Raw genomic sequence first — 24,214 nt, forward strand, 5'->3', positions numbered from 1 at the left:
GGCTCCTGAGCCTAATTAGGGATTCAAACAGGGAGTTTAGGGAGGAGAGGAGGATCCTGGCAGGGCTGGGCCCTCAGGTGTCACAGCTGGGCCACTTTAGCCCCACCACTGCACCGGTCCAGCCCCACAGGCATTTCCATAACCCAGGGATTGTCCAGTTTTCCCATAAATACTGAACTAAACCCAGGAGCGCTGCAGGTCCCAGACAATATTTACTGAAATAATTTCCCACCTGCTTTCCCTGTTTTTAAATTTGCCTCATCTGCTTCCCCTTTGCTTCCCTCTCCTGTGATGCTTTCCTATCCCCATCCTGTACAGCCTCCTCCCTCTGTCTCACCAGCTGCCCTTTATCTTCTCTTTTGGGGGGTTACTGAACTACTGATGAATTAATAGCAATTAATTTGCAAGACAAATGGTTTTAAGGAGCTCAAGGCACCGAGCTCCTCTCTCCTCTGGGGTATGCAGAGTGCTGTATGTGCATTGTGCACTGCAGGATTTTAGGCACTTTGTGTTTTTTTTTAAGGAATCTAGAGCCAAGCACCCAGATCCTTCTGGAATCCCATGGATTTGGGTTCCTGAGGCTGAGGCAATGTCAGAGCCTGGCAGTGAGGGAGCTGAGGCTCAGCCTGAGCAGCAGTGGCACACAGAGAACAATGTCCTCAGCCAGGGATGATTCCTGCACATCCCCATCCCCCCTACACTCCTGCAATCCTTCCCAGCCCCTCCTGGCCTGCCCACCCTGGCACTGCATCTCACATTCACTGCCAGTGACATTTCTTATTGATTTTTAAAAAGCTTCTCCTTCCCCACACTCTGGCACTTTCATAGTCCAGTCCTGCAACTTCTTCATCCAGTACTTGCTTTTTATTTTATTATTTTTATTTTTTTGGCCAGGGTCTTTATGAGGCACATCCTTCTAATTTATAAGTTTGTCCTGCAAAAAAATAAATTAGAATAAAACTAGAAGAACTTGTGAATGGAGCTGTGGGTATTTGTGCCTCACAGCTGGCAGCACCCTCTTGAAGTTGCTGTTCAAAGGGTGAGGTCTCTTCAGAGATGTGCAAGAAAATTTCAGTTTTAATCAGGTTGGAGCTGCAAAAGCATCTGAGGAGAGCCCTGGCCAGAGACTCCAGGGAAGTGTTTGTGTTGTGGTCACACCATAATCATCCATCAGACACTGGGTGGGAATGACACTGTTTAACTGGAGATGGAACTTTGCTCTGCTTTGCTTTATTTCTATGTTTATGTGAGGAGGAAAGGCCACTTGTGTCCCTTGGAGGGACATGGGGCAAGGCAGGGCAGGGACTTGGGGCTGGGCTGGGCTTGGGTCAGTTTTGGCAGAGCTGGACCTGATCTGCACCTTCCCACAGGGAGCGGAGACCTCTGTGGGCACTGGGGAATGGGAAAGCCCCATCCCAACCCAGCCCCTGTGGGGTCCAAATCCCCTGTCTTGGTTTGGAAAGCCAGGTGTCTGCTAAAGAAGGCAGGAGCCTCCCCTGAAATGGAAAATGTAAACCCTCCCCACCCCTCCCAATTGCTATAAATTTTAAATTAAGGGGCTCTCAGGCAAAAATATGGGAGCAGGAAATAACAGTTCTTTATTAGGGAAGAAAATAAAAGGATAAAATAAACCATGCAGTGAACTAAACCAGCACTGCCAGAGTCAGAACCCAACCTAACACCCTGTGGGTCAGGCTGTTGGCAGCAGTGCCATTGGAATTGTGGCTCAGCCCTCCTGCAGTGTCAGGGCTGCTTCTGCTGGAGCAGGGATCCTGGAGAAAGGTGCAGTCTCTGCCTCTGAAGATCCAGGGGCAGAGGCAGCTGCTGTTCCTCTGGGCAATCCAGTGCAGAAGCCGTGCTGGTGTTCCAGAATCTCCAGATTCTATCCGGGTAGGAATGCTTGGCTCCTCCCTCTGGGCTCCCATCTCCCAGTGGGATGCTGTAGTTCTTATCAGCCATGCAGGGACATTCAATAGCTGTTATCAGCAGATGTCCCCTCCCGAGGGAGGAGTGATTGTGGTCACTCAGAGAGAGAGATAAGGCAAACTGCCCACTTGACCAAAGATAACTGCCATACAGATGGTAATAGAACACATCTTACCTTGCAACCTGGAACATCCCCCCAGCCTAGCCCAGCCCCTGTGAGGTTCAAACCCCCCTGTGGGGTCCAAACCCCCATCTCAACCCAACCCCTGTGGGTGAGGAGGGCACAGGCAGGGAATTAAACCCCACTCCCCATGCTCAGACCAGCTCCAGGACAGGCCCTCAAGCACAATTCCTGAATATTCCATTTATCTGTTCTCCCACTTCAGATTTTCTCCACAAACACACCAAAATCCCAAATTAAGATGGAGTTCAGTGCCAGAGGCCCAGCATTGGATGGACAAACTCCTGGCACTGCTGAGGCTCTGTGGAAGGTGTCCTTTGTCCCCATGGCGAGGTTGGAACTGGAGGAGCTTTAAAATCCCAGCCCAAGCTGAGATCCTGTGATTTTGTGGGGCTCTGAAATAACAAAGTGAAATAACAATTTATCAGACAATCCAGGCTCTGAGTTCAGTTTGGACAGACTGGCTCTGGATTCCAGAAATCCCTCCAGTGCATCTTTCCCTAAAATTCCTGCTGGGAACTCCTGATTTTTATTGAACACCGTGATGATAAACAAGACAGATTCCTCTACCTGAGGAGAGAGTGGATTCCACAGGTCCCATGGCATTTCGGGGACACCTCCTTCAACTCCTGACTCTTCCCCTCCAACTCCAAACCCTCCTAAGCTGCTTTTCCCTCAGCAGCGAGGAGAAAGGGATTAGGATCATCTGGAGCAAGGAATGAATGCTCCCAAGGTTTTGTGGAGCGGCGGTTGCAGCAAAGCTGGATTAAAAAATCCTGGCAATTTGGATTTCAGCTCCTTTTAGATGGAGAGAGAGAAATGAAAAGCAGCATCCCAACAAAAGGGAGCTTCTGAGGCTGTCCTGTGGCTGCACACTGGGAATTGGCTCCTGGAAAATCGGCCCTAAGACAGTTGTGCTGTTACAATGAGCATTAGTTAACCAGGGCAAAGCTGAAAGGGAGATATCCAGTGACAGATCCCTGCTTCAGAGGCATCCACGTGTGCAGATCCACAGGGAAAGTTCCAGGCACTTGGGCAGCCAGCTGTGCTTGGGTTGTCTGAGGTTCAGTAGGGTGTGTGTTCTGTCCCCACCTGTCAGAGCTGGGGCAGTTCTCTGGTGTTCTTGGGGCAGTTCTCTTGATCTCTCCCACAGCCAATCCTCCCTCCAGGAGATCTCTGCTCTCCATGGCCACTGAGTGTCCCTGCAGGGCTGATCCAATTCCAGCATCCCATGGGGAGATGCTGCGCCCAGGGCAGGAGCCAAGCATTCCTGCCTGGATCCAATCTGAGCCTGGCACAGCACAGCAGCCTTTGCCCCCTGCATTGCCAGAGGAGCAGCTTTCTGCTGCCCTGCATTGCCAGAGGGAGCCCAGGCCCATCTGCAGCAGCCCTGGAGCTGCAGAGGAAAACTCCCCCCTTGTGCAGGATCCCTGCTGCAGCAGAGCCACAGCTGGCACTGCAGGAGGGCTGAGCCCCCATGGCATGGGGCTGAGACACCAGCCTGAGCCACAGCGTGCCAGGGCCTGCTCTCACTCTGGCAGGGTTTGTTTGCACTATTGCATTTGTATTTTTAATTTCCCGAATGAAGAGCTGTTATTCCTACTCCCATGTCTTTGCCTGAGAGCCCCTTCATTTCAGAATTACAATAATTCAGTGGGAGAGGGTTTGCATTTTCCATTTCTGGGGAGGCTCCTGCCTTCCTCAGCAGACCTGGCTGTTCAAACCAAGACAGAGTTTTTCCATGTGCAGTGGAAAGGAGAGTGGATGGAGGCCTCCTGGGAATCCTCCTGGCCAGGAGCAGCCAGAGCCCTCGAGTATTACTGGAGCACAAAACTGTTTTTGTCGTGATTTTGCAACAGCTCTAAGTCCACATATAATATGCACCACCGCAACACTCATGGCATGCTATAAAATAATAAAATGTTGACAAAATAGTGTCCTAAGTTTCTGTTCACTGGCAAATGGGTAAAGTGTTACCAAACTGAATTTTAAAAAATACCTTGGTGATATATTTTTTATATTAAAGAGAGACTTAAAACGAAGACAATATTGGGTCCTATCTAATTTCCTACGCTGGTTTGGTATATGACAGTGGCAAAAGTCACTCAAAAGTGCATTTCCTTATTAACATGTTTGGGATAATATTGCATGCTTTGCAAAGGTAAATATAAGACTCTTGGATGTGACACTTTGAAAAGCAGAAATATTAAAATGGATCTCAAATGTCTCAGCAGCAGCTTAGGATGCTAAGCCACAAGATAAAGATACCAGATGTGCTTCATCTCTTCCTTTTCTCAGCACCTAGTAACATCTGCTCCTCCTTTCCCAACCCTTTTAGTGCCTTTTCCACAGGGGTTTGATGGGTTTCACTTAGATTTTCTTTGCTGCAGGCTTTGCCGGGGATTTTTCGCCTGCAGCAGAGGAGCAGGAGGCACATTCCCATTCCTGCACCCACCTTTGGGGCATTACTGCTCTTATCCTTTCCTTTTCTCCTCCCAAAGCTACACAGGCCCATTATTCCTCTCTCCAGCTCTGCAGAGCTCTGGTCCTGCCCCCAGCCCTCCTCTGCACATCCCTCCTCTCACTGCTCTCCACCACTCTGGAGCTCATTCAGTGCCCCAGACTGGACCTAGATGGAGCCAGGATCTCCCAGAGCTGACCCTGCACCTCCTGGGTGCTGAAATCTGGGTTAGACTGGGCTGAAACTGTGAAATCTGGGTAAGACTTGACTGAAACTGAAATCTGGGTTAGGCCGGACTAAAACTCTGATATCTGAGTTAGACTGGGCTGAAACTCTGAAATCTGATTAGAACTGGGCTGAAACTCTGAACTCTGGGTTAGACAGGACTAAGACTCTGAAATCTGGATTAGACTGGACTAAAACTCTTGGGCTGTGCCAGCAGCCACTGCCCAGCTCCAAACCCAGTCTTGGAGAGCCAGAACCATCCAGGACTGGCTCCAGAGCAGAATTGCTGATAAGAGTTTGATAAGAGTCCTCACACAAGCTGTGGCTGCTCTGCACCAGATCCTGCCCAACACCTCAGGGAAATTCTCCTTTCCCAGGCTAATCTGGTGCTTCAAACAGAGAATGTCTTGGCTGGGATGGGAATTTTGGGATTCCTCCACTTCTGGAACTGCACTGCACTGCCAGAGCTCACCCAGCTTTCTGGGATCACAATTTCCCTTTTCCAGGGAAAACCCACAAATCTGGATAGAAGCACCTGAGGGATTTGGCCATGGGTCAGACTGCCCTAATCAAGTGTTTAATTAAGGAATAAAGGAAGACCTGAGCTGATTTAAATGAGCTGCAGAGACCCCTGGCACTGCAGGTAGCTCTGGGTGTCACTGCCTTGTCCAGTGATTTTAGTCCCCCAAATCTGCAAAGGAAATGTACCCTGGAGGTGTTTGGATCACTCAGAGCAGCAAGGGAAAAGCTTTGGGAGTCGATGGGCTGAGTTAATGAAAGGGTTTTCCTGTCTCCATTGGTCTCTGACCCCGGCTGATGAAAATAAAGGACATTTAAACACCAAACTCACAGCCCTGTTTTGTTCAAATAATGGCTCTGCTTAGTATTCCAGCCCTGGCTAAGGGAGAGTGTTTATTTTACTCTGGAGTTTAATTGAATCCCCACAAGGCTGTCCATAGGCAAAATCATTGGAGAGCAGGGCTCTAAAAATAGGAAGTGTGGGGACACGTTTGGGACAAGCATTGAGAGAAGGTGACTTTTCAGAGCCATAAACCCTCCCTCACACCCACCCGAGCTCCAGGCTCTGCCAGCTCCCCGTGAGTCAGAGCAGGATCCTTGTGTGCCTCTCTCCACACTGGCAGGCAGGCACAACCTGAGCCAGAGACAGCTCCCACAGAATGCCTGCCCACGGTCAGTAACCCCAGACTTGGCAGGGTTGGGTCCAGGTTGTACAAGCAGAAAAGCAGAATTGTTCCCACAGTGCTGGTCAGGATCAGAATCATTTTGGGGGAAAATCGTTATCATGGTGACATAATTATCGTCATGATCTCATAATCATTGCCATGATGTCATAATCATCGTCATGATCTCATAATCCTTACTATGATGCCATAATCATTACCACGATTATTCCATGTGAGAGAATCATTGTCATGATATCATAATTGTTATCATGGTGTCATAATAATTGCCATGATGTCATAATCATTGCCATGATATCATAATCCTCACCATGATGTCATAATAATTATCATAACATCATAATCATTATTATTCCATTAGAGGAATCATTGCCATGATGTCATAATCATTGTCACAATGTCATAACCGTTATCATGATGTCATAATCATTATCAAGATTCTTCCATATGAGGGAATCATTACTATGATATCATCATCATTACCATGACATCATAATCATTATAATGATATCACAATAATGATTAGTCCATACGGAGGAATCATTGCCATGATATCATAATCATTACCGTTATGTCATAATCATTGCAATGATGTCATAATCATTATCATAACATCATAATCATTATTATTCCATTAGAAGAATCATTGCCATGATGTCATAATCATTGTCATGATTATTCCATGTGAGGGAATCATTGTCATGATATCATAATTGTTATCATGGTGTCATAATCATTGTCATGATGTCATAACATTGTAATGAATATTCCATGTGAGGGAATCATTACCATTATATCATAATAATTATCATGATCTCATAATCAATACCATGATGTCATAATTATTATAATGAGATCATAATTGTGATTATTCCATATGGAGGAATCATTGACATGATCTCATAATTGCTACCATGATGTCATAATCATTGTAATGAATATTCCATGTGAGGGAATCATTACTATTATATCATAATTGTTATCATGATGTCATGATCATTATCAGGATATCACAATAATGAACAGTCCATATGGAGGAATAATTCCCATGACATCATAATCATTGCCATGATCTCATAGTCACTGTTATGATCTCATAATCGTTATCATGATGTCATAATCATTGTCATGAGATCATAATCATGATTATTATATATGGAGGAATCATTGCCATGAAGTCATAATCATTATAAGTTCATGTGAGGGAATGATTGTCATGATATAATAATAATTATCATGACCTCATAATCATTACTATGACGTCATATTTATTATAATGAGATTATAATTGTGATTATTCCATATGGAGGAATCATTGCCATGATGTCATTACCATTCTCATGATGTCATAATTATTACCATAATGTCATAATTATTATCATAATGAGATCATAATCATGATTATTCCATATGGAGGAATCATTGCCATAATGTCATAATCACTGTCATGATTGCATAATTGCTACCATGATGTCATAATGATTATCAAGTTTATTCCATATGAGGGAATCATTATCATTATATCATAATTGTTATCATGATGTCATGATCATTATCAAGATATCACAATAATGAATAGTCCATATGGAGGAATCATTCCCGTGATGTCATAATCGTTGCCATGATCTCATAATCACTGTCATGATCTCGTAATCATTATAATGCTGTCATAATCATTGTTATGAGATCATAATCATGATGATTCCATAGGGAGGAATCATTGCCATGATGTCATAATCATTATGATGAATATTCCATGTGAGGGAATGATTGTCATGATATAATAATCATTACCATGATCTCATAATCATTACCACGATATGATAATTATTATCATGAGATAATAATTGTGATTATTCCATATGTATGAAGCATTGTCATGATGTCATAATAATTTCAATGATGTCATAATCATTATCAAAATTTTTCCATGTGAAGGAATAATTGCCATGATGTCATAACCATTGCCATAATCTCAAAATCATTACCATGATGTCATAATTATTTTAATTAGATCATAATTGTGATTAATTCATAGGGAGGAATCATTGCCATGATGTCATAATCACTGTCATGAATATTCCATGTGAGGGAAATCATAACCATGATATCATAATTGTTATCATGATCTCATAATCATTGTCATGATGTCATAATTATTATAATGAGATAATAATTGGGATTATTCCATATGGAGGAATCATTGTCATGATGTCATAATCATCGTCATGATGTCATAATCGTTATCATGATGTCATAAACATTATCAAGATTCTTCCATATGAGGGAATCATTACCATGATATCATCATCATTATCATGATGTCATAATCATTATAATGATATCACAATAATGATTAGTCCATATGGAGGAATCATTGCCATGATATCATAATCATTACCGTTATGTCATAATCATTGCAATGATGTCATAATCATTGCCATGATCTCATAATCCTTACCTTGATGTCATAATCATTATAATGAGATCATAATCGTGTTTATTCCATATGGAGGAATCAGTGCCATGATATCATAATCATTGTCATGATTATTCCATGTGAGGGAATCCTTGTCATAATATCATAATTGTTATCATGGTGTCAAAATCATTGTTATGATCTCATATTCATTATAATGAATATTGCATGTGAGAGAATCATTGTCATGATATCATAATCGCTATAATGATATCATAATCATTGCCATGATGTCACAGTCATTATCATGAATATTCCATGTGAGGGAATCATTGTTATGCTATCATAATCATTATCATGATTGCATAATTGTTATCATAATGAGATCATAATCATGATTATTCCAAATGGAGGAGTCAATGCCATGGTGTCATAATCATTGTCATGATCTCATAAATGTTACCATGATGTCCTAATCATTATCAGGAGTATTCCATGTGAGGGAATCATTACCATTATATCATAATTGTTATAATGATGTCATAATCATTGCCATGATGTCCTAATCACTGTCATGATCTCATAATCATTATCAAGATTATTCCATGTGAGGGAATCATTACCATTATATCATAATTGTTACCATGGTGTAATAATCATTGTTATGATGTCATAATCATTGTCATGATTATTCCATGTGAGGGAATTATTATAATGATATCATAATCATTGCCATGATGTCATAATCAATTATCATGAATCTTCCATGTTAGGGAATCCTTACCATGATATCATAATTTTTATCATGATGGCATAATTATTATCATAATGAGATAATAATTATGATTATTCCAAATGGAGGAATATATAATAATTATGACATCATGGTTCTGACTCTGATTTCAGAAGGTTGAACAATGCTTTATTAAGCTATTTTATATTACACTAATAGTATACTATACTAAGGAGATACTATAGAAAAACCTGTGACTTTCTGAGACAGTCACAACATAGGTTTGACTTAATTGGCCAATTAATCTAAACGACTATTAGTAGAGTCTAATTAACAAATCACTTCAGGTAAACAATCTCCATAACACATTCCACGTGTGCCAAACAACAGGAGCAGCAAGTAGAGATAAGAATTGTTTTCTCTTCTTTGAGCTTCTCACTGTCTTCCCCAGGAAAAATCCTGGGAGAGAGAATTATGTCTCTCTTTGTTCAGAGAATGTGAATTCCACATCCTGAGGGCACCCAAAGCTCAGCTCAGCACTTGGGTCAGCTCCTGGCACCCCAGACTGGACTTTCCCAGGAGAAAAGGGGATTTAGGGGGGTTCACAGGCAGCATCTCAGCCCCAAAATACCCAAGGGCAGATGCCAGGCACAGGGAGGGTTTGGAACAGAAACAGAAGGAGAGTCACTGGTGTAGTTGGGATGGGTTTGGTGGGTTTTTTGGAGAGGGGTTTGGCCCCACAGCAGAGTTTGTTTGGTTTGGCCCAGCTGAGACAGGGGTTGGGTTAGTTTTGTTATTTTTTTTTAGGTTGGGAGGAAAAAGAGGAAGTTTTCGGGGTTTTTTTTGTCTTTAATGTGTTTTTCACAGAGGCGGGTCTAGTTTTTTAGTGGTTGGAAACTTTTTATTACTTCTTTAAATGTTTCTTATGTAAAACTTTGATATTTTACTCTTTGCCTCTGTAAAATACACATCTTCTCTCATGTCTCCTCAGTCCTGAGAATCTGAGGGGTTTTCCATTCCCAGTGAGAGCTCTTGCTGACACAAGGAGTGGGAAGAAAGGCTCCATCCACCTTTCCCTTGAGGTCGCCTCTGACTCCAGCCTGCAGCCCTGAAATGGCAGTGCCCGTGGTCCCTCTGCCCACAGAGGGTGGCTCAGGGCTGAGCTCAAATATCCTGCCCAGGGTGAACCTGTCCAGTGAGCTGGATTGATGCCAGGGACCCCAAATGTCCCCGTGTGCCCAGCACGAGGTGACACAGGTGTCCCAGGAGCAAGAGGAGGGACATGGGGACCCCAAACAGCCCTGGGAGACCAGCACGAGGTGACAGAGATGTCAGAGATGAGATGGGGACCCCAAACAGCCTGGGGGGCAGGGCATGAGGTGACACAGGTGTCCCAGGAGCAAGAGGAAGGACATGGGGACCCCAAATAGCCATGGGAGCCCAGCACGAGGTGACACAGGTGTCCCAGGAGTGAGGACAAGAGGAGGGAGCTGTGCCGGACTCATCCCCAGGCAGGGTCTGAGTGGTCACAGCTCCCCACAGCCACACCTGTCCAGGGCCACCAACCCCAGGGGCTGCTGTGCCCTGGGAGTGGGGGCCCTGCTGCCACCCAGGGCTCTGTCACCATCTAGGGGCTTTGCTGCCACCACCAAGCGCTCTGCCACTGCCCAGGGCTCTGTCACCATGCAAGGGGACCTTCTTCCACCACCCAGAGGCTGTGCTGCCAGCCAGGGAACCTGCTGCCACCCAGGGCTGTGCCACCACTCAGGGGCCCTACTGCCACCCAGGGCTCTGCTGCCACACAGGGCTGTGCCACCATCCAGGGGCTCTGCTGCCACCCAGGGCTCTGTCACCATGCAGGGGACCTTCTTCCACCACCCAGGGGCTGTGCTGCCATCCAGGGCCCTGCTGCCACCCAGGGCTGTGCCACCACCCAGGGCTCTGCTGCCACCACTCAGAGCTCTGCTGCCACCACTCAGAGCTCTGCTGCACCCCGGGCTCTGCAGAGCTCCCAGCACTCTCCACCCTCCTCAGGGAAGCTGTCAGACACGAGTGAAAAGCCAATCAATTAAAATGCTGCCTGTTTCAGTCTCCTCTAATTGTTCTCATGGCTGAGGTGACGGGTGGTGATTCATCTCCCTGGCAGCGAGAGCCGGGCTGTGGGAGCGATGCTGGGGATGCAGGAGGAGGTTTTGGATGAGTGATGGCTGCTGGGCTGTGCTGCTCCTGCTCCCAACCCTGGGGGCTCCTGCACCAGCACAGGGACGTTCAGCCTGAGCTGATTCCTGAGCTCAGGGGCTCAGCTCAGCGCTGGGCTGTCCCCAGGAGCTGCAGCACATCCAGGCTGTGGGCTCAGGGTTCAGCCACATTCCCGTGCCCTGGGTTGTACCACGGTTAGAACTGAAATTACGTAAAAACCCAGCAGGATCAAAGCTGCCTGTGCCAAATTCTCTCTGCATTGACACCCTGGGGCTGAATAATCCCCACCTGAAGGGTGGAGAGGACTGTGGGACCTTTAAAAGGACATTCCTGCATGTGAGGCACCTGTGAGGAGCACGGCTGGACGGAAAACTGGAGAGGAAGTAACATGTGAGTCCATGGTGGGAAAATGGAGAATTCTCCAGGCTGAATGGAGATGGAGAAAGGCCAGGGCAGAGAGAGACCTGGGAAGTGCTGGGGATAATCTCAGTGACTGTGTGAAGGCAGTGCAGCCCCAGTTCAGAGAGGAACAGTCCTGGGGGGAGGAGGCATCATCCACCTGCTCTGCTGTGCAAGGGTCCTGCCAAGGCCTCCTGGAAACACTCACAGGGAAACTCGGTGGGATAAAAACCAGGCCATGGACAGACACCTGGATAAAGGAGGGAAAGAGCAGGACAAGGGATCTGCTCCTGCAAAGGACCCAGCCCTGGGGAGTTCCTACAGCTCCCAGAGGGCTCATTGCCTTCCTGGTGGTCAGGAATCACCCTGAGCCAGGGAATCCTGGTGTCACACCAGGCTGGCAGGGCTGTGTCACATCAGTGGACAGGGCTGTGTCTCACCAGGCTGGGAGGGCTGTGTCACACCTCTGGGCAGGGCTGTGTCACACCAGGCTGGGCAGGGCTGTGTCATACCAGGCTGCACAGAAGGTGACAATTGTGTCCAGACAGTGCCAGCCAAGCCCTGTCAGAGTGAGAACCTCCCTGAAAGTGAGGAGCTGGTTGGAAGCAGAGGCCCTTCCTCATCTCTCTAGGAATTGTCCTGTCCTGGCACTGCCAGGGGGGATCCCCTTTCCCATATGGAGAAGTGTCCCTGGAAGCTGTAGGGAGGCCCCACCATCCCCATCTTGCAGCAGATGGGGAGCTCCTGCCCTGGGGCGGGGTGCAGAGCACTGTGAAAATCCACGCCAAGGGATCGGGGATGAGGAAGAGGAGCCCCTGCTCCCTTTCCTTCTGCATCCCACAGGAGGGTGGAGGAGGCCTGGCAAAGATGGGCCTGTTCTGGTGGGCTGGAGCAGCGTCTGTGCCTCCCGGGAGGGCTGGGCCTGGCCATGGCTGCCATTGCCACCCCCACATCCCCGGAGCTCGGAGCGCTGAGGAGTTCAGGGTTCAGCCGAGCACAGATTGACTGCGGGGATCAGCAGTTCCTGAGCTCCATTAGTGCCTCATTACCTCAGATCTCCCGCTGCAGCCTCGGGGGGCAGCGAGCCCGGAGTGACCGCGCTGCGAATGCGCAGGACAGGGAGGAGAAAAGCAGCAAAGGGCCGAGGGGAGGGAGGGCTTTGATTAGCTTAATTTGCTGTGCAGCACCTGCCCCAGCCTCCAGCCTGCGCTTCCCTGGCCCGGGGCCGGGTTTGTCTGGGAGGAAATTCAGGATTTAGTGATGGCCTGGGCGCTGCCATGATGCTGATGGGAAGCAGCGGCCGGAGCACCTCCCTTCCCTGGGCATCCCCAACAGCTCCATGTGGCCGTGCCACAAAGTGCCAGGCTGTGACAGCGCCATCCCTCCCTCCCGGGGCCTCCCCTCCCTCCCTCTCCTCATTCCCTTCCCTCACTCCCATCCCTCCCTCCCGGGGCCTCCCCTCCCTCCCTCTCCTCATTCCCTTCCCTCACTCCCATCCCTCCCTCCCCGGGCCTCCCCTCATTCCCATCCCTCCCTCCCGGGGCCTCCTCTCACTCCCATCCCTCCCTCCCGGGGCCTCCCCTCACTCCCATACCTCACTCCCTCCCTCCCCTCGTTCCCATCCGTCCCTCCCGGGCCCTCTCCTCCCTCCCGTCCCTCCCTCCCACCCTTCCCTCCCCTCACTCCCACCCTTCCCGTCCCTCCCTCCCAACCCTCCCTCCCCTCACTCCCATTCCTCCCTCCCGTCCCTCCATCCCCTCTCCCGGCTCTCCCTGAGTGAGGAGGGGGGAGCTCCCCAGCCGGGAGGGACAGGGATGTGTTCTTCATTAGCGTGGTGCTCTTACTCAGAAAATGGGTTTGTGTATTTGTTCCTCGTTTCAATTAAAAAAGAAAAAAAAAAAAAAAGAAAAACAACAAGTTGTGGAAGGCTGGTTTGGAATAAAAGAGGCAGCAGCCAATCTTGGAAATTATTCTGGAGGACCTGCAGCCCTCCCCGGCCAGGTGGCACTAGTGTCCCCCGGCTTTCAGGGATTCACATTCCCTGTCTGATGGTTTTTGATGTGAAGATGGCACTTCGAGGCACCCAGATAAGCTGAAATATTTGGTAAATTTTTTGGGGAAAGCTGGAATAACCTCGCACTCCTAGCACCAGCCAGCAGCAGGGAAGGGAAGGGAGCATTCCCGAAGCGCTCCGGGCTGGAGCTGTCCCGGTGCTGATGCTGCCTCAGGCCGGGTGGGAGCTCTGGGTTTGGGATCCTGGGAAGGAAAACACAACCCTGCTGTGCAGAGGTGCTGGGCAAGCATGGAAATGTCACCAAAAGTGTCCCCGAGCTCGTGAGACCCCCCAGCCCAGGGGTTTTGTGTGGCCCAGCTCGTCCCTGGCTGGGCTGGTTCAGATCCCGTATCCTGAGCACCAGCAGAGCACTGAGGGTTTTACCCAGAGTAAAAGTAAAATGTGTAGCTGAGATTGTGCATCTTGGGAACTCTGCTGAGTGGTTTTTGGCTGGGTTTCATGAACATGTTTTCCTCCAGGGCTACAAATTCCCCCAGGGTGATGTTGTGGCTGTCCAGGCTGGAGCTGCCCTCAGTGTGGTGGGATCCAGCACCAAGAACCGCCACATCTGGCAGAGCCAGGAGTGCAGCAGAGCCCTGGTTCCAGCAGCAATTTAAAAGGGGGAGAAGGAAGGGAAAAAGCCAATTACGTGTAATTGGATTCAGTAAACTGAATTATCTCCCCATTAAAGCCGGGCTTGTTTTTAGATAGCGGGACATTCAAACTATCAAAGGCATTAATTGATTCATCCCCCTTTTCAAGTGCTTTCTCAACAGTGCGTCTATTCAGGAGCTGCAACCTTTTGTTCCCGGGGGGAATGGGAATTATCCAGCTCGTGTTTATATCTTGGGAGCTCTATTCACTCCGGCTTTTTCGTCCTGATGCAGTTTTAACTCAAAAAACCGAGGCGAGACTTCTGCAAAACATAATGGAACGTTTATTTCTTCTTTTGTTCTGCCTTCAGTGCTGCTGGAAGTGTAATTTAACCGGGGAGAGAGGCAGAGGGGAGTTTGGAGGCTGGTTTGGAGGTTGGTTTGGAGGCAGAGGAGTGTTTGGAGGCAGAGGGGAGTTTGGAGGTTGGTTTAGAGGCAGAGGGGTGTTTGGGGGCTGGTTTGGAGGCAGAGGGGAGTTTGGAGGTTGGTTTAGAGGCAGAGGGGTGTTTGGGGGCTGGTTTGGAGGCAGAAGGGCGTTTGGAGGCAGAGGGGAATTTGGAGGCTGGTTTGAAAGCAGAGGGGTGTTTGGGGGCTGGTTTGGAGGCAGGCAAAGGGGAGTTTGGAGGTTGGTTTAGAGGCAGGCAGATCCCAGAATGGGATGGGAGGGAAGCCAAGGAGCACCAGGAGCTCCTGGTGGTGCTGGGCTGGACGTTCTCCACAGCTCCAGGCTGCACTGAGGCACTTCCTCAATTCCTGTGCCCTCTGCAGCTGCAGGAAACCCTGAATAAAGGATGTTCCACACCCAGAGAGCATCCCAAAGGATTCCTGGGCTGCTGCTGACCCCAAGGCTCATGCAGTGCCATAAATAAACACTTCTGCACTGCTGCCAGGGTGTTTCCAAAGCCAGGGGTGGCCAGGAATTGTCCTGTGTCCCTGTCCCTGTGCAGGACTGGGGATGAGACCCCTCACGTCCCCCTGCCTGCCCAAGTGGCTGCTGGGTGCTGGGAGAGCCTCGGGGATCAGTCAGCTCCCAGGAGTTATTTAGGCAAATTGAAGCATTATGTCAATTTGATGGGCAACATTTCAGGCCCGAATGGTCCTATTGGCATTTCTCTCCTTTGTAATCAATAACTCCTAAAGGATTACAATTTAATTTTTAAAGGGTAATTCAATCAAGAATTTGAAAACAGAGGACATTCTTAAAATTAAACTTTAATCCAATTTAGTTCTTTTTAAAAATTATACTTGCAGAAGAAAGGAGAGCAATTTCCAAACTACCCCTCACCTTGGACTGAAAGGGGGAACTTCTGTACTACAGTTAGAAATCTGTCCTTTGCTTACCTTGAGTTGCTCTTGCCTTTAATTATTCAAGGAATTAGTGTTTCCATTAATTCCTTGAAGAAATATCTTTCCAAAATCCCAAGGACCTGGCTGAGTTTGTCACTGGTGACACCACCAGCACCCACTGATTCCTGTGAGGCTCCCCAGAGCAGAGGCTGACAGGGAAAAGCTGGTTTTTTCCATTAAAATATTCCTGCACTCTTCCATCTTTTTGCTTCTTTTGGCCAGTCTCAGAGCTGCCTCAGGCAGCTGCAAAGGGCGACTCTGAAACTTCCCCAATCCAAATTAACTTGCTCAGCTTCTCTCCAAGAAGAAAAAGTTTCACTGTTTCTTCTCCCGTTTTTCATCCCTTGCTTCCCAGGCCCTCATCCTGCTGTCCTTTGGGATGAGGAACCTCTGTCCAGTTGGTGACAGAAAATCCCAAATCAAACCATGGATGACCCAGCAGATCTGCAGCACCACGGTGGCACTGCAGAAAGCAGAGGGTGACAGAGGGTGACAAAGGGTGACAGGGGGTGACATAGAGCTGCTGCAGCCCAGGAGAGCAAGAGGGGTGTTCCAAACCCCACAGTTCCTTTGGATTTCTTTAGGAAAACCCATTAAGCAAAGCCTCCCCTAAATTACCCTGGCTGTCAAGGACACTCAGGGGGAGCAGGTGACACCTGGCCCAGGCTGAGAAGAATGAGGATGATGATGATGAAGAAAAGGCCCCACTGTGCTCAGAGCTTCCCAAAGCTGTCCCAGCAGAGCTGTCCCCATGAGGACACTGCTCCAGGAGAAGTTCTCCCCCTCCAGAACATTGAGGTGAAAACATTTCCTGCTCATTATTGAAGACCATGCTTTTCTGTGGAGCTCTGGTTTCTGATCCCAGCTGGGTGTCTTGGTGTGAACAGCCAGGTGTCTGCTGAGGAAGGCAGGAACCTTCCCTGAAATGGAAAATGTAAACCCCCTCTCTCTGAATTACTGGAATTTTTAAATTTAAGGGGCTCTCAGGCAAAGTTATGGGAGCAGGAATAACAGTTCTTTATTAGGAAAATTAGAAATACAAATAAAAACCCTGCCAGAGAGCAGGCCCTGGCACGCTGTGGCTCAGGCTGGTGGCACAGCCCCATGCCATGGGGGCTCAGCCCTCCTGCAGTGCCAGCTGTGGCTCTGCTGCAGCAGGGATCCTGCACAAGGGGGGAGTTTTCCTCTGCAGCTCCAGGGCTGCTGCAGATGGGCCTGGGCTCCCTCTGGCAATGCAGGGCAGCAGAAAGCTGCTCCTCTGGCAATGCAGGGGGCAAAGGCTGCTGTGCTGTGCCAGGCTCAGATTGGATCCAGGGAGGAATGCTTGGCTCCTGCCCTGGGTGCAGCATCTCCCCATGGGATGCTGGAATTGGATCAGCCCTGCAGGGACACTCAGTGGCCATGGAGAGCAGAGATCTCCTGGAGGGAGGATTGGCTGTGGGAGAGATCAAGAGAACTGCCCCAAGAACAGCAGAGAACTGCCCCAGCTCTGACGGGTGGGGACAGAACACACAGCCCCATTTCCAGCCTAAAGCACAGCTGGCCATGGATGCTCTGAGGAAATTGTCAGGGAAAATGCACAAAAGACCCCAAAGAGCTTGGAGGGAAATGGCCAGTGAGGGGTTTGTGGAGGTGCCATCTCAAGCCTGATGAATTAATTGCTGTAGTTAACCACGGAGGGAATCAAACACAAGGACCCTGCAGAGATTTTGTGTAGGATTTGAAGTTCCTGCAGTCTGAATTAAAGCAGAGCACAAGAAATGGAGGGGAGGGAATTCTGCTGAACCAAGGAGTGAGAGGGGCCAAGAGACGATTTGCCACAATGAGGAAATTTAAGGAAATATCACCATATCCATATGTGCGATAAAGCCTTGAAGCAAAATCCAAGGAGAGAGGCACAAGTTTAGGTGGAAAACAGTCTGGGGCAGTGAGCAGGTGATGCCCATTCCTCAGTCCTTCATTGCTGAATATTTCCTTGCTCTCCACTGATCTGAGCACTCTTCAGTCGGAGGGGTTTGGGTATCTGCACCTCCTCGTATGCATATATCCAGAATGGCTGTTTTAAATGTAAAAATAAAAAACTCAATGATTAATTAATTAAAAATTATATATATAAAAGAATGAGAGGGGGAGTAGAGAGAGAAGGGTTTGTGGTTTTCTCAAATTATCAAGAAATGAATTTTTATAGTTCTCTTTTTGCTTTATGCGCCTGGCACTTTTCATCTACCAAAAACACCCCCGTACCCAAAAAACTACTTAAATTTTTTATACATTTCTCTTTCTTGCTGATTATCTGAGTGTGCTGTCAGTTCTTGGCTGCAAACACAGTTTTGTCATAATCCCTTCAGAATAAAAACCACCCAAAAACCCCCAGGAAAGCACAATATGAATTCCAATGATTTCTTCTTTACAATTCATGGCTCAAACAAGCATTTGATTTACAGTCATGGAGACACTTGCTGCAGGCTAATTAAAACCAACGTATTGTTGGCAGATCATTTATTGAGGGAAAACAAATTGACAAAGGATAAATTAAGTTGCCACACAATTAACTGGGAAAAAAAAAATAAAAATATGCCCAGCTGAAATAGGAAATGAATCCAAACATTTATCAATATCTCAGCCAGGGCTGAATGAAGTTTCAAGTTCCCTGGAGAGAAAAGGAAGAAGATGGTGCTGAAATAATCTTGGAAGAATTCTGGGACTTGAGTTTGCAGGGATGATGGTGAAGGACACCAGAGCAAGGTGAGGTTCCATGAATTTGGCAGTCCCGGGATTTTGTTGGTCCAAGGACAAGAAGGAATTCCTGCCTGAGAGGGTGGGGAGGGGCTGAGCTGGAATTGCCAGAGCAGCTGTGGCTGCCCCTGGAGCCCTGGCAGTGCCCAAGGCCAGGCTGCACATTGGGGCTGGCAGCACCTGGCACAGTGGCAGGTGGCCCTGCCCTGCAATCAGCTGCCATTGAAGATCCCTTCCCACCCAAACCACTCTGGCATTCACATTCCTCAATCAAGGATGGAAACCAGCACCAAAACCCATTGCAGCAAATGGAGAAAGGAAAGGAAAGAATGATTGCCTGGCTGGTTGCAGGTGCCCCCAGTGCCATTTGCCACAGGGGGTTTGTAGCCTGGCAAGGGCTGGTTAGAGAGGTTTGGGCTGTGCCAGGGTGCCCAGAGCAGCTGTGGCTGCCCCTGGAGCCCTGGCAGTGCCCAAGGCCAGGCTGGAGCACCTGGTACAGTGGAGGTGTCCCTGGGGTGGCACTGGATGGGCTCTGAGGTCCCTCCCAATACAGTAAAACAGGCAACTCCCAGCTTGGGGAATTATTGGCATCTGACTCCATTGATCCAGAATGCTGAACAATTGCTTTATTAAACTATACTGTATTACATTCTACTATACTGTATTAAAGAGATTCTATACTACAAAAGAATACTAAAGAATGCTAAAAGATACTAAAGAAAACCCGTGACTGTCTCCAGGACACAGCTTTGAGTGATTGGCCAAGGAAACAAAACAATCCTCAACAGAATCCAATTGACAAATCCCTTCAGATAAACAATCTCCATAACACATTCCACATGTGCAAAAAAAACAGGAGCAGCAAGTAGAGATAAGAATTGTTTTTCTCTTCTCTCTGTGCTTCTCTCTCCTGAGAGAATTATGTCTCTTATGTAAATGCCACATCCCAACCCAAACCATTCCATGGTTCCATGATCTGTGTGATCCCAAGCCATTAAAATCACAGATTTGAGCAGGGAACCTGTCCCAGGCTTTGAATTGTCCTGAATTTGCCCTGAGAGCCCTTGGGTGGAGCAGTTTCACTCTCGGACACATTCCCAGCAGAAATCCTCAGTGTAGGATTGCTCTAGGCTGGGAAAGGAGGAGCTGCCCAGGCAGGAACTCCTGTGGAACACCAGAAATCCCTTCCAGGTGAAAGCTCTCCTCCCTCTGGAGGTTTGAGCTCAGCTGGTGGGAGCTCCTGGGAATGGCAGCCCAGTTTTTCCTTCCTGATCCACAGCTCTGGGGGGAATTTGTGTTCAACACCTGCTGGGAGGAGCTGCTGGAGCTCAATGAACAACCTGGAATTTCCTGGCTCTGAAAGAAGAAAATGTTTTCTGCACAAGGAGGGGACCAGCACTGGGTTGGGTTGGGATACACTGGTTTGGGGTGGGATACGCTGGTTTTTGGAGTGGGACTCACTGGTTTTTTGGTGGGATGCACTGGTTTGGGGTGGAATACACAGATTTTTGGGTGGAATGCACTGGGTTTTCTGTGGAATACACTAGTTTGGAGTGGGACACACTGATTTTGGGTGGGAGGCACTGTTTTTTGGGTGGGATACACTGGTTTTGGGTGGGATGAACTGTTCTTTGGGTGGGATAAACTGGCTTTGGGTGGGATGCACTGGTCTTTTGGTAGGATGTACTGGTTTTGTTTGGGATGCACTGGTTTTGTTTGGGATGCACTGGTTTGGGGTGGGATACACTGGGTTTTGGGTAGGATACACTGGGTTTTGGGTGGGATGCACTGGGTTTGGGTGGGATACACTGTTTTTTGGGTGAGTCATGCTGGGTTTTGGGTGGAATATCCAAGCCCTTGCCCAGAGAGCAGAACTGTGACCTCCAAATCCAACCTTTCCTGCCTCACTGAGCTGCTCTTTCCTGTTCCCTTGGCGTTTCCAGGTGTGATCATGAATGAAATAACAAAACCAGCACCAGGATCCTGCAGCTGCAGCCACACTCCAATTCTGTGGGCAATTCTGGATCATTTGGGAAAAAACCTTCAAAAAAAGAAGAAGAAAATGTTAAAAAACTTGTTTTATTTCACCAGGCAAATGAGAATGTCTGAATGAGAATGGCTTCCAAACATGGAAACTCCTCAGGAAGCCACCTGGGGATGTTGTGTGCTGACCTCAGCCCTGCAGCTGGCAGAGCTTTATCCTGAACTTGTTGGGAATGGAAATGACACTTCAAATTATGGAATTGCAGCCAGCAGAGCCCCTCTGCATCAGCAGCCCATCTCTGGAATAATTTGGGTGGGAATTCGAGGAGTTCCATGGGAGCACCAAACCCATTCCTGCTTTCAGCTGCAAATGAGAAGGAAACTCAGGGAAACAGTAAAAATATGTGAGTGCAAGGAGGGCATGAAGGGAGACGGAGCTCTCTGAGATTCTGCGGTGCATTAAGAATTCATCCAGGATGTGACCTGAGAGCCCCACACAAAAAGTCCTGAGCCCCCCACACACCTGCAAGGGGAGTTTGGAGTTCTCTCTCTCCCACCTGGGACACCCAGAACGCCCCCAAATCCCAGCACCCCCTGGCATCTGCACCAGGAGAGCGTGGAGTTTGCTCTGCCTCTGCTCCTCATGCATTTTTTCTGAGGATGAAATTATTTTGAATTATTCTTTCCCTTCTGCTTTTGATCTTTGGAGGTCTTGGTGGAGCTGTTTGCTCAGGCTGGGAGGGCTCACCAGGGGCTGAGTGATTGCAATGATCTGGAGGAGGAGAAGTGGTTGAATATTGCAAAAACCCTGAGTCTCAAGGATTTTTAACAAGAAGAGTCTTGGTTTTAATGGATTCAACAAGAAAATACCCGATTCTTCAAGTCTGACATCATTTTTACATCAGAACTCCTCCACCACCTCCACTGGAACTGTTTCTGCACGTGAGAGGAAAATTAAAGCCCAGATTACCTGAGAGGCAGAACCTGAGCCCACAGGTGAGATGTTCCCCAGATGGGTATTTGGTTAGTTGAATTTTTCTATTTGTGCCTTCAGCCTCTGTTGAAAACTGCAAACAGAATTTGGGGCAGAAAGGTTTGGGTTTATCAGAAGGAAAAAAATGGATTTTACCATTTCAAAGCAACTTTTCTACTAAAAAAAAAAAAAAAAAAGTTTGGAGTAGTGAAAGAGAAGTTTTTTTGTTTGGTTTTTTCAGGACTGAAGGTGCTTCAGAAAATGGCTGCTCTGCATGAAAATGCAATTCGTATCAAAATAAAGAGATTCTGTAGAGAATGACAAAAAGAGATTCAATAAAGTATTAAAACCAGAGACTCAATAAAGAATTAAAACCAGAGATTCAATAAAGAATTAAAACCAGAGATTCAAGGGGGTCCCTTTGCCCTGATCCTCGCTGGCAAGGGGTGACAGACCCAGTGTTTGCTTCCCCCTATTCCCACCCCTCTGCACCTGGAGTTTCCTTCTGGCCATGCCAATCTGAAAGTTGAGAAACACCAAAAATGAGACAGCTCAAACCAGATCTGAGCCTTGCAGATCCGATCTAATGGTGCCAGGAGTCCCTGGGAATTTAAATCATCTTTATTCCCTCCCATGACTCATTCCTGGGCCTGACTCAGCGTCCTCATTAGGATTTTTTTCCCCTGTGGAAAACCCAGTCTGGTTTGATCCAGAGCTCTGCCTTCCATTTGATTTAAGGTCACTCTCAGGGTTTTTTCTGCAGCTGCTCTGGCAGCTGTCCCTGCCCTGGCACAGCTGTGCCACTGCCCTGGGCGCAGCTGGAGCCAAATGTCACCAAGCCCTGCACTGGTGTCTCCAGGCCCTTCCCGAGCCCTGCCACCATTCCTGCAGCTCCTGCTGCTCAGAGCCTTCATCCACACCCAGAGGGATGTTTGGGAGCAGAGAGGGGAGAGGGGAGAGCCCAGCCAGGGGACAGCAGAGCCTGGGCTGCTCCTGTGCCCTGCTGGTGACACACTGGTGGCCACAGGCTGGGCAGGCTGGACACTGCTGGGATCCAGCTGGGGATGGAGCAGAGGGGTCATCCCAGAGCCTGGATGGGATCAGACTGACCTGAGGGGTCATCCCAGAACCCTGGACACTGTGTTGGGATCAGACTGACCTAAGGGGTCATTCCCTGGACACTGTACTGGATCACACTGACCAGAGGGGTCATTCCAGAGCCCTGGACACTGTGCTGGGGTCAGACTGACCAGAGGGGTCATTCCAGAGCCTGGGTGGGATCAGACTGACCAAAGGTGTCATTTCAGGGCTTTGGAAAATGTGCTGGGATCAGACTGACCTGAGGGGTCATTCCAGAGCCTGGACACTGTGCTGAGATCAGACTGACCAGAGAGGGTCCCACAGCTCAAGCCCAGGTGGGCTCTGAGGCCACCAGGAAAAGGAGAGGATCAATTGCTGTCCTGTCAGAGTCACTCAGGTTGGAAAAGCCTCTGAGGTCAGTGAGTGCAACCACCCCCAGCAGTGCCAGGACCACCTCTGGCCATGTCCCCAGTGCCAGGGCTGGGGACTCCCCACTGCCCTGGGCAGCTGTGCCAGGGCTGGATCAACCTTTCAGTGAAGGAATTGTCCCCAGTCTCCAATCTGAGCCTCCTTTTTCCAGTCTAAGCCCCTTTCCCAGCTCCCTCTGGAGCTCTGCAGCCCCTTCCCAGCCCTGCTGCTCAAGGAACAATGGGGATGAATCCCCTGAGCCCAAAAATTCACAGAAGTTTTACTCTGCTGCTCAGAGCTGAGTGTGGCATCCCTGAGTCACACAGGTGAGTGAGGCTGGAGCCACCCCAGGTTCACCTGCAGGGAACCTCCCCCAGGGAATTCTGACCTCTGGGATGGGACTGGCAACGATCAGGGAAACCCAGTGACCCAACACCAATGGAAAACCTGCTGGCTTCTATTGGAATATTACCAATATAGCCAGAAGGGCTGTGCCTTGGCTTGCTGCTGAACCAAACAGCGGCACTGTGGTGTTTCACCCCACAGACACTTTGGGCTGGCTGGGTGTGTGGTGTTTCACCCCACAGACACTTTGGGCTGCCTGGGTGTGTGGTGTTTCACCCCACAGACACTTTTGGCTGGCTGGGTGTGTGGTGTTTCACCCCACAGACACTTTGGGCTGGCTGGGTGTGTGGTGTTTCACCCCACAGACACTTTGGGCTGGCTGGGTGTGTGGTGTTTCACCCCACAGACACTTTGGGCTGGCTGGGTGCTGCAGCTGGGCCCGTGGGGACAAGGCCAGGCCTGCAGGAGCTCTGGTGGTGCTGGGATGGAGCTTCCCCCCATAACAGGGGCTGCTCCTCAGGTTTCCCTCTGGCAGAGAAGCTTTAAGGTAATGGTGAAGGAATGGAGTCGGTTCTGATGGAGGGTTTGGATCCAGAGCTTTATTCTGGCCCACAGGCCTCTGAATGCAGCAGCAGCTCCAACAGAACTCCCTGAGCCCGTGGTTGCTGCTCCTTTGAACCCGGGGAGAGGGGCAGGGAAGGGGCAGGGAGCCAGCAAGCAGGGACAGGAGGGGAGGGACAAAGGGACAAAGGACACCTGGATGGCCCAGTGCCCCCAGGGGTAGAGGGCATCCTTTGAATCTGCCCAATTCCCTTCTGGAATGCCAGGACTGACAGACAGTGCTGGGAGGGGAAAGGAGAGGTGACTGACACACCTGGGAGGGAATTATCA

The sequence above is a fragment of the Melozone crissalis genome, unplaced genomic scaffold, assembly GCF_028551555.1.
Source record: "Melozone crissalis strain CALT ecotype California unplaced genomic scaffold, PUWL_Pcris_2 ptg000111l_1, whole genome shotgun sequence".
Classification (NCBI taxonomy): domain Eukaryota; kingdom Metazoa; phylum Chordata; class Aves; order Passeriformes; family Passerellidae; genus Melozone; species Melozone crissalis.